This window comes from Euphorbia lathyris, chromosome 5 (genome assembly GCF_963576675.1).
Source record: "Euphorbia lathyris chromosome 5, ddEupLath1.1, whole genome shotgun sequence".
NCBI classification, from domain to species: Eukaryota; Viridiplantae; Streptophyta; class Magnoliopsida; order Malpighiales; family Euphorbiaceae; genus Euphorbia; species Euphorbia lathyris.
The window spans coordinates 88,100,681-88,111,635 of record NC_088914.1 but is presented as its reverse complement, the minus strand read 5'-3'; the positions used below and the strand labels follow the sequence as shown (position 1 = coordinate 88,111,635).

The 10,955-nt window shown below is 35.7% G+C and overlaps 2 non-coding genes across 2 annotated transcripts; both read right to left on the bottom strand.

The window, feature by feature from the left end:
- Window positions 1-699: 699 nt before the first annotated feature.
- Window positions 700-770, bottom strand: TRNAG-GCC (transfer RNA glycine (anticodon GCC)). The gene has a single exon. It is a non-coding gene; the product is annotated as a tRNA-Gly (tRNA).
- A 2,384-nt stretch (window positions 771-3,154) lies between these two features.
- TRNAG-GCC (transfer RNA glycine (anticodon GCC)) lies at window positions 3,155-3,225 on the bottom strand. Its single transcript has one exon. It is a non-coding gene; the product is annotated as a tRNA-Gly (tRNA).
- Window positions 3,226-10,955: the final 7,730 nt, after the last annotated feature.

Below are 10,955 nucleotides of genomic sequence, written 5' to 3'. Positions count from 1 at the left end.
AATTTAACCACCTTTAAATTTTAATAAACATAATATAAAATTCAACCACATTTAAATTAAGATATCAAATTAAAACTTTTAATATAATAAATAATTAAAATTGACTTGAGCGGATAAATTAAAATTGATTTAAATGGTTAAGTGTCAAGTCGCTTAAGTTGGAGATTCCGAGTTAATATATCTTGAAAAACTTTAATTGAGAAAAAAAGGACATTTGAAGAGTTTGGGAAGTATATAAAAAAAATACTAGTTTTTGACCCGTGCGATGCACGGATTCATCTTAATATATAAATATTAATAAAAATACAATCTAATAATTACAATTAATGACATAAATTTGTTATATAAATTAAATATTATTATTTGATTTTCACATTTACTTTAAATAATATTTTTATAGATAAATATAATAATAAAATAAAAACTAATATATTATATATTATATTATATTTTTTATCAGTAAAAAAGGAGGAAGTGACACCTCAGTTCTATCGTTACTGTTTTATATTATATATAGATTATAATAGTTTTTTGTTTTTTTATTTGATAGGAAAATTATTATAATAGTTAACCACTGAAGAAATAATAGTTAACCACTTAAGGGAGTATTCGAGTAATACTCATACCTGCTAGGAGTACTATTACAGTCAAAACGGTGCCGGATAGTTACATTTAGCTTGAAAAATTAAAAAAGACATATGCACCAGCCGGGAATCGAACCCGGGTCTGTACCGTGGCAGGGTACTATTCTACCACTAGACCACTGGTGCTGACTGTTTTATTGGACAATTTTATATTATAAATACAATTACACGGTAAAAGGTGTTATGTTGATTCTACTGTGTTGAGCCACAATCTTTCATTTTTAAAATATTAAGTTGATCATTTTTTGTTGGGTTAAATACATGAATATCATAATTTAGTACAAAATTACAATCAAGTCATATTACTAAACTTAATTCTTAATATGTAGACCTGTTCATGGACCCGATGGCCCGCCCAGACCCGTAGACAATGGGACGAGCTTGGTCAGACTAAATTTTTATCTAGTCCGGCTCGACCCAAGCCCGAAGATACCCATTAATTTATGGGTTGGGCTTGGGATCTATTATAAAAGCCCGTCTTGACCTGGCCCGGCCCGTAAAATATTAGTATGTATTTATATTTTGTTTGTATATTATTACAGGTTATATGTTAATTAATAAAACTCAAATATAAAGATCAAGTCTAAAACTTATTCCTATCCTGTTATACAAGTTATTCATATATTTACTTATTAATAATATATAATAATAATAAAACTAAAAACTATTTTAACCTAATATATAAAGTGGGTTATTAAACTCAGCCACTAATTTATACTTCTAGCCCCGTGAATAGACCGAACTACCATTTGCACTAAATTTGAAAAAACCCAAAACCTCTCCAGAACCCTATACGATTTTTGCTCAAATCCGGACAAATTAGTGAACCGAATCATGGATGGTGACAGAAACCGTAAAGGAAAAGCTAAAGTGGTAAGATTTATCGCTTTATTTCGTTGATTTTTACATCGAACTGAATCTGTGGGGGGTTTTTATGTATTCGCCGGAATCGCAGTCGGGCGTATGAGAATCACGCCCGACCTGCGGTTCGGGCGTATGAGTATCACGCCCGACCAGTGGTGCGGGCGTGATAGCCACATGCCCGCACCAATGGTAGGGCGTGATACGCATACGCCCGAACCGCAGGTCGGGCGTGATGCTCATACGCCCGCACCACTGGTTGATTTTGAAACCGTTTAAGGTTGATTTTGAAACCGTTTTCATATTTTCGAGTATTGTTTAGTAACGATGGCAATGGATAGAGTATCGGTGAAAATAGCTATACTCGTATCCTTGTGAACATGTAACTCGTTTTGACGGTCTCATTATGCATTTTATATTACCAGTTCTCTTTCGATATCAATTGTATAATTAAATTATAAATGCATAACTAAACAAATGAACTATGAAATAAAAAAATAAATTAAACTAATAATAAATTTAATATTTTACAGAGTTAACAAACTATTAAATAAATAAATTAAAAATTTAACCACTTTTAAATTTTAATAAACCTAATATAAAATTCAATCGCATTTAAATTAATATATCAAATTAAAAACCTTTCGACATAATAACTAATTAAAATTGGTTCAAGTGGATAAATTAAGGTTGGTTTGAATTGTTAATGCCAAGTCGTTTCAACTAGAGGTTTTGATTTTGAATCTTAATGTATGGAGAAAACTTTAATTAAAAAAAATTCATTTAAAGATACATAATGAGTTTCGAACCGAGTAATCACATTTGAATTTAGTATTTTACAAATTTAATAAACTATTTAATAAATAAATTCAATATTTAACCACTTTTAAAATTTTTAAAAAAATAATATAAAATTCAATCATATTTAAATGGGGAGGCCAAGTGACCATGAGTGCAGATAGACCCGGGATCCGCCATAAATAGAATGCGGCGGCAAAGGTATATATATGGGATAAGGCAGATATAGGGCTTGCTTTCTTGGAAGTCGACTACCGAAGTTGATAAATTTAAGTAAATTAAGATATCAAATTAAAACTTTTAATGTAATAAGTAATTAAAATTGATTTGAGTGGATAAATTAAGATTGATTTGAATAGTTAAATGTCAAGTTGATAAGGTGAAGAACCTGTAGAGAATGAAGAGGGACCAATGATCTTCCTCTCAACAGTGCTTCTCGAGGCTCCACTCTCTCCCCTGAATAAGTAAGGCCTCATTCGGACGAAGATGGGGATAAGAAATAAGGATTGAAGCCCCTTAGCTCTGCCAGGCACTGGACAGGGGGGTTAGGCGAAGAAGGAAAAGAATTAGGAGAAAGTAAAGGCCTTTTACTTTGCCTTACTTTGTTTGCTGGCATTCTTCAACTTAGAATCTAATTCATAACCGTCCCCGATGTGAGGGTAGAATCGAATCTGCTCGTCAGGGAAATCTGCAGTCAAGTCGTTTAAATTAGAAATTTCGAGTTGGAATTAAAATAGACCCAAAAAAAATTTAAAAAATTATCATAATACCTAACCACGTTCAAAGGGAGTATTCACCTGCTAGGAGTACTAGATAATTAGATTTAGTTTGAAAAATTAAAATAAAATAGTTGCACCAGCCAGGAATCGAACCCGGGTTTGTACCGTGGCAGGGTACTATTCTACCACTAGACCACTGGTGCTAATTGGTTAATCTATGAATTGTTTCCTTTAAATAAGTGTAAAACGTTAAAAGATCTATTCCTCTTAAAAAATTAGTTTGAGCATACCAAATTCTTTTTCAATTAAATGTTGAAAGAAAGCATCGCGAGCCTCTTCATCATTTTGATTTTACTGTATGGCTCACCATCTTTACATGATTTTTTTTTTTTGGTCACATTGTACTCACAAGAAAAACCAGCTTTTAATAGAAAACCCGGTTAATAAAGCGTTTCATTTTATATGTGTTGTAGCCTGAACTAAACAATGAATTTATAAGACGGGAGATCAATCGATGAATCTCTGAAGGAAGGCGGTCCTTCCAAATAGGGTGATGACGGTTGACGTTCCTCGAGGATCGAACCTCCTGGATGAACGTTGAACGTCCCTGAATGAAGGTTGATCTTCCTTGAGGATTGAACCTGTTACAGTGTCGGAAGCGGTCTTCCCACAAACACTCCGATGCTTAAGTCAGATACAGTCAAATATAGTATTCTTTTCTCTCTCTCTAAAAGCTAACCCATTCTCCTTCGAACTTAAACCTATTTATAGGAATAAGAGAGGAAGTTACTTGCAAGCCATCGGTAAGATACCGTACTGAACGTGGGTACGGTTATTTAGGTAGATAATGGGTTACGTGTGATATGGTTATATCAATTGCTCCCCACCGTTATTTTTGGATTATTTTCAAAAATAAGAGTGAGAAATAGATTTTCTTAACCACCTAAAAAATGATGATTTTTTTTTTCTGTCAGAATCATCAATTTTGCATGGGAAGTAAAATGGAATAGGTTTTTTTAAAACAATGAACAATAATAAAAAAAAACGAGTTTTTTCCCGTTGAATTAAAAAAAATCGGGTTTCTCCTGTTTTCATATTTTCACATGATAAAGTTTGGTCTGTTTAATTTTTCTAATTTCTATCTTCACTAATTAAAATAAAAATAGGTTCGGAACCCTATCCTATGAGATAATTTAGATGTATAACAAATATTAGAATCCTTTCCCATTTAGGATTTCATGGGATAATCTTAGAATATCAATAGGAATCAAAATCCTATTCTGTTTAGGATTTTATAAAATAGAATTATAATAAATGTTAGAGTATTCCATGAGACAAATCTGGTATTTAAGGATGTCAGTACAACATTTATTTTTTACTTCCGCACAGCTTTTCTGACCTTCACGGCACCGTTTTTTTGCACCAGTCAGCTTCAAGCCTACCGATTTTTCTCCCCTTCCTGCTCTTGCCTTCGATTTCTTGGCTCGGGAAAAGCTCCATTTTCAGGTTATCCTTATCCTTGGTTCTATTTGTTTCAGGGGCCAATCAAGCACCCGTTTTTGCATTTTCCCCATGATCATAACTTTGTGTATAAGACCATCATCAATAATCGAACAACTAAACTTCTTGAACAGATCAAGCAAAGCCTCTATCTCATTGACGCTAAATAGAGTAGTTCCGGCAATGCGATTGAGGTTATTATAAGTGTAAGTAAGCCTAGGAGGAGGAGTTTGTAGATTACAGTAACCAGAAAACTCAAGATTGCTGCTTCTATTATTCCGATTAGCGGTTCCGATCAGCGGTATACAAACAGCACATAGTCTTTCGCTTATCGAATATATGTTTTATGTTGATTTTGGTTGCTACCGTCAGTTTATTCTTTCTTTGCTGTGGCTGCCACTTCTGAATGAATGCCCTCTCTGCCTCTGCCTGTAATTATATTAATTCATCCTTTAATTTGTCTTGGAAAATAGAGTTAAAGATAAAGAATAAAGGGAAAAAGCTTTTGCATGATATGTGTTGCTGGTAAAGTGCTCTTCTTGACACATTATCGTTTTTTTTGGATTAATGCTTAATGTTTGGCAGTAATTACCATGCCTAAATTATTTTATTTTGCTTAACATATAACAAATTCAGTGACTAAAAGCTTGGATTTCATAGTAGTGCTCAAAGATTGACAATCTATGTCTATATGGATAATCAAAGACCTAGATGGGTAATGAAAGCCCTTAACCAAATTATAATTCTCTATTTTGTTCCTACTGTATTAATATCTACTTAGGAAGTTATTTGTTTTCTCTAATTGAAGGGATTTCTTAATTTTTATCATGCAGAAGTAAGCATATAACTTCCTGGAAATTCACATCAGATGTTTACAATTTCTTGCATTCAGGTTTGTAGAAGTGGAAGTATAAGGGTAATCATAGGATTATAACCCTCTATGAACAGATTATTTTATGCCAAATTTGCTACTAGCTAAACCTGCTGATGACATCAGAAACTCTGGTTATCATGACATCAACATATTTGTGACTAACTCTTCAACTTTTTTGGAATAGGCTGTCTATGACATGTAACTCTGGTCTCAAGCATTTGCGATTTCATAGCACCTCAATAGCATTTTATAATATCCACGTCAAAATGAACATTAAACCTTAGATTTTGGGCTTTGGCTTTTTAGTAGTGAAATTAATTTTGAATATTTGGACTAATTTGTATTGCAAATGTTATCTATTTTAAAATCTGATGGGCTCATTTCCGCAGTTGGCTTATTTCATTATCATGGTTCGTACCAAGCAAACATCAAAACACATATCCGAAGCATTGGGGCCTCATTCCTTGGACATTTTAGCTTTGTGTGTTCCTACTCGCCTATCAAAAGATGATGTTCATACTTTCAAGACAAAATTCTCATTTCCGTATGGTTGGGAGGGCCGCCTCCCTCCGGACCCGAAGACCTCCTTTGCCTTTGTTCCTTCAGAATCATTCGCCATACATGAGGCTCTACTAGAGATGGGAGTTCGTTTTCCTTTACCTTCTTTTTTCATGGAGTTTTTGAAGAGCAACAAATTGTCTCCGTCTCAACTTCATCCTCAAGGATGGAGATTGCTTGTAGCGTTTTATGCTCTTTGTAATAAAAAAGGAGTAGTCCCAGCCGTCAACCTTTTTCATCTTTTTTACATTCTGAGACCTCTCAAAGACAAATCCGGGCGATTTTCTCTTCAGATGACTGATATGTGCAATGATGGATTATTTATTGATGATCTTCCTCCTATCGAGCGATATGAAGATAGATGGATCCTCGTGTTTCCTCCTAACATGGTATGGATCCTTTGTAATAAAAGAGGTGTCTCATGGCCATCGCATACTAAGCTTTTAGAGAGATATTCTTTCGAGATTCCTGTTCTTCAATATGCGAAAAGTCCTCTTAGCCAAGCTTTAAATGCTTTCCGACGTATCACGACTGGTTGGGGAATTACATCTTTGATACATGTGGAAAATGGCAAGACTTTGAGTTTTAATTCTTCATCGGAAGAGACAAATATAGCTCCTAAATTTATAAATATGGCATCTGCATCCGACTCCATAGATGATCCATCCTTGGTCGAGAAGTTTGGCGTTTCTTCAATGTCTGAAATGTCGAAAATTTCTACACCTGCCATATCTGAGCTTGGTGAATGACTTAAATTGATATAGCAAATGCTATTTCTAAAAATAAAGTAGCTTTGTTAACTTTAATGCTTCTTTTATTTTTTTATAGGTACGACTTCCACGCCTGGAAAATTTGCTCTCATCGCTTTGAAGACGGGCAATCAGAAACGTAGCAGAGAAAATGTTCATGATTCAGTAAATTCTAGAGATAATACTTTAACCTCTAAAAAGGTTAAACCTATTGATGCACCTGCCGACACAGATCCTTGTAAGGAAGCTAAAGCCGACTCATCAAAGACGGGAGATCCCCAAGTTGCTTTTGAGAGTGGAGTTGAGAAAGATATTCCCAATTTACACGCAAACACCTTCCATGCTGACAAGGGTGGCTCAGATTTTTCACACCCTAAAACCCCACGCATTTCAAGGAGGACACTTCGATCAGAGTCCTTAAATGACATTCGTCCATCTTTTCCTTTGCTAGATAGACCTAAATCTTTTTGGAAGCTATATAGGGATGAACCTACCATGTATCGTTCTTTAAACGGCGATGATTTTAGAGTGTATCCTGGGTTGCTTGATACAGATTCTTTTTTCCTTCCTGGGGTAGCTTCAAGATTAATGTATTCTTCCATTCTTCCTCGAGATGAAGAAACATATTTTAAAGATATCCAACATAACATGGACTTAGCCGAGCGCCGGATCATTGAGGTGATAGGCTTATATATATATATTGTTTTCTTTTATATATAATCGGGAAATTAGAAATAACCAAAAATGTCTCTTTACCTCTTCTTATTGTTACAGGGAGCTCAACGTGCTTCTCTTGCCTTTGGATTTGCGAGATCATGGAAGAAAAAGCTCGACGATTGTCTTGCTCGCAATGAGAAAATGGATCAGACTATCAAAGATCTTCAAGAGCGAAACCAAAAGCTAGAGAATTATCATACCCATCAAGAGAAAATGGAGCAAACCATTAGAGATCTTCAAGATTATAACAAAAAGTTGCAGTCTGAGTGTGACCATTTCAAAGAGGATGCTTCTAAATATTCAGTCATGGTTGATGATAATAAGAAATTGGGAGAGAAGACTTGTAAGCTTCTTAATGATGTTACTTTACTCCAGAGCGAGTTAAACGTTGAGCGTGAGATGGTTCAAAAGCTTAAAGGAGAACTTAAATCGGTGCCCACTACAACGTTCAATCATATAGAGAATCTTTTGATTGTTACCAAAGGAAATGTGCTGTAGGGGTCTCTTTTAGCAAGACAGGTTTCTATCTAGCTCGCCAAATTCTTGAGGAAGAACATGGTCGACTGTATCCTGAGTTAGTGTTCTAAAAAACTGCATCAGTTTCTAACTCCCGTCCATGGCAAAGTTTCGACCCCGATGAAGAGGATATCACCGCCTCTTTTAATAAAGGTTTCTATGATGATTTGGAGAATCTTAGCGGGCCTTGGACATTTCACGGGAAGAATGGGATTACAGAAGATGAAAAAATAGCTGTTTTGCAAAACTTGGATGAAGATCATGGAGTTGATGAGGATCTTGATGATGATGATGATGATGCCTCTGCCACCCCTGCTTCTTAGAGATACATTTTTCATTTTATTGAAAAACTTTATCATTTCCTTTTGTTTTGGAAACCTTTTTGAGTTATATTTATTTAATCTTTCCTGCTCCCCAATCACTTGAAATTCAATCCGAATAAATGTGATTTTGATGAACTTATTGATACTGCTTGCATTATGGCAAAAAACATGTCTTCCCCCATAGAAGTTGTATTTTGTCCATGCCATATGTCTTAACAGTTTTAATGGAACACAACTGCGTGCATCATGGTAAAAGCATGAGCTTTTTCTATACCATATGTCTTAACAGCTTTAATGGAACACAACTGCGTGCATCATGGTAAAGCATGAGCTTTTTCTATACCATGTGTCTTAACAGCTTTACTGGAACACAACTGCGTGCATCATGGTAAAGCATGAGCTTTTTCTATACCATGTGTCTTAACAGCTTTGATGGAATACAACTGCGTGCATCATGGTAAAGAGCCATGGTAAAGAGCGTATCTTCCCTTGTAGAAGATGGGCTTCTATTTTACCAGCTTTTATTTTACCATTTTTCTTAACACATTTGAAAAATATGTTAAAGCTTATTAGCATAGAATAATAATCTTTAAAGATTTATTAGCTTTTCTTTAGCGTTATATAATAAATTAAAAGCATGAATAAAATAAGCTGATAAACAAATGATAAAGACAAACACACAATATTTACGTGGAAACCCCAATGTGGGGAAAAACCACGGGACCGTAATTACGGCCTGAGTATCTTTATTCATAATAAGTGTTAATACAATTGCTCTGGAGATAGAGCTTCAAGTGATTTGCGTTCCACGTCTTATGAATCTTTTTTCCTTCTATCGTTTCGAGTAAGCAAGTTCCAGGTCCAACTATCCTTCTTACCCGATACGGTCCTTCCCAATTTGGACGAAGCTTTCCTTCTTCCAAATGTGCATTGGTTATGACTGTCTTTCTCAGAACAAGATCTCCTTCTACTAACACTCTTTCCTTCACTCTTGAGTTGTAGTAACGAGAGACTCTTTGTTGGTATGCTGCTAACCGTATGCACGCTTGATCTCTATGCTCATCTAACAAATCCAAGTTATCCTGTAGTGCATCAGAATTTGATTCCTCGTGAAAATCAACCATTCTTGGAGAAATTGCTCCAATCTCAACAGGGATCAAAGCTTCCATTCCATAAGCTAGACTGAATGGAGTTTCTCCAGTTGGGACTCTTTTGGTTGTTCTATAGGCCCAGAGGATTGATGGAAGTTCATCCGCCCATGCTCCTTTTGCCTTATCCAGGCGCATTTTTAAACCTTCTAGGATTGTTCGATTGCTTCTTTCTACTTGCCCATTGGCTTGTGGGTATGCTACTGAAGCAAAGCTGAGTTGGATATGAAGCCTTTCACAAAAACCTCTGAATGAATCACAATCAAACTGCTTTCCTCTATCTGTAATTATCACCCTTGGTAAGCCAAATCTGCATATGATATCTTTCCATACCACGTTTTCTATCTTCTTCGCAGTAATAGTAGCTAAGGGTTCCGCTTCTATCCATTTTGTGAAATAATCTGTTGCTACCATCAAGAATTTCCTTCCTCCAGTTGCTTGGGGAAAAGGCCCTAATAAATCTAATCCCCATTTTGCAAATGGAGTTGGTTCGATTGAGGTTCTCAAAAGTGAGACTGGAGCACTTTGAATGGTTGCAAATCTTTGGCATTTATCACACGCTTTAACCTTCTTTAAAGCGTCATCCCTCAAGGTAGGCCAGCAGAATCCACTACGCAACACCTTACTTGCCAAAGCTCTTGCTCCCAAATGTTGCCCACATATCCCCTCATGTATTTCAGCTAGAGCGTAATCTGCCTTTTGTGGACCTAAACATTTCAAAAGTGGCATCGAGAAACCCTTCTTGTATAGGACATCATTTATCAAAGTGAAACGTGATGCTCTTATCTTCAATTTCTTTATTTCCGTAGCTTCAGCTGGAAGTTCCCCTGTCTTCAAGAATTTCACAAATGGTGTCCTCCAATCTTGCATTTCTTCAGTACACGCCACAATCTTTTCCTCTATGCTTGGCCTTTTCAGTTCTTCCAGATGCACTATTCTTCCTTTCGTTTCCATTGACGATGCAAGCTTTGATAAAGCGTCTGCATGGCTATTAGAAGACCTATTGATTTGTAGCAACTGGAAATCTTCAAACCCTTGAGATAAAGATTTAGCCTTTCGTAGGTATTTAATCATGATAGGTTCCTTCGCTTCATACTCTCCATTGAATTGCTGAACCACCAACTGTGAATCACTGTGAGCTATAATCTTTTGAACTTGCAATTCTTTGGCAAGCTTCATTCCTCCTATAAGGGCTTCGTATTCTGTAATGTTATTTGAACTTGGAAAAGCGAAACGTAAAGAGTATTCGATTATCTCTCGTTCGGGAGATATCAATACTATTCCTGCTCCACTTCCCATTGAACTTGATGCTCCATCAACGAATAATTTCCATGTGTGATCATTTTCTCTTGCCACCCTTCTTTCTCCGGTACATTCCACAATGAAATCGGCTAAGGCTTGTCCCTTAATTGCTTGTCTAGGCTCAAAGTTGATGTCGTATTCTCCTAACTCGATTGCCCATTTCGTAAGACGTCCAGAGCATTCAGGTTTTTGCAATATTTGCCTTAGAGGCTGATCGGTTAATACGACTATGGAATGAGCCTGAAA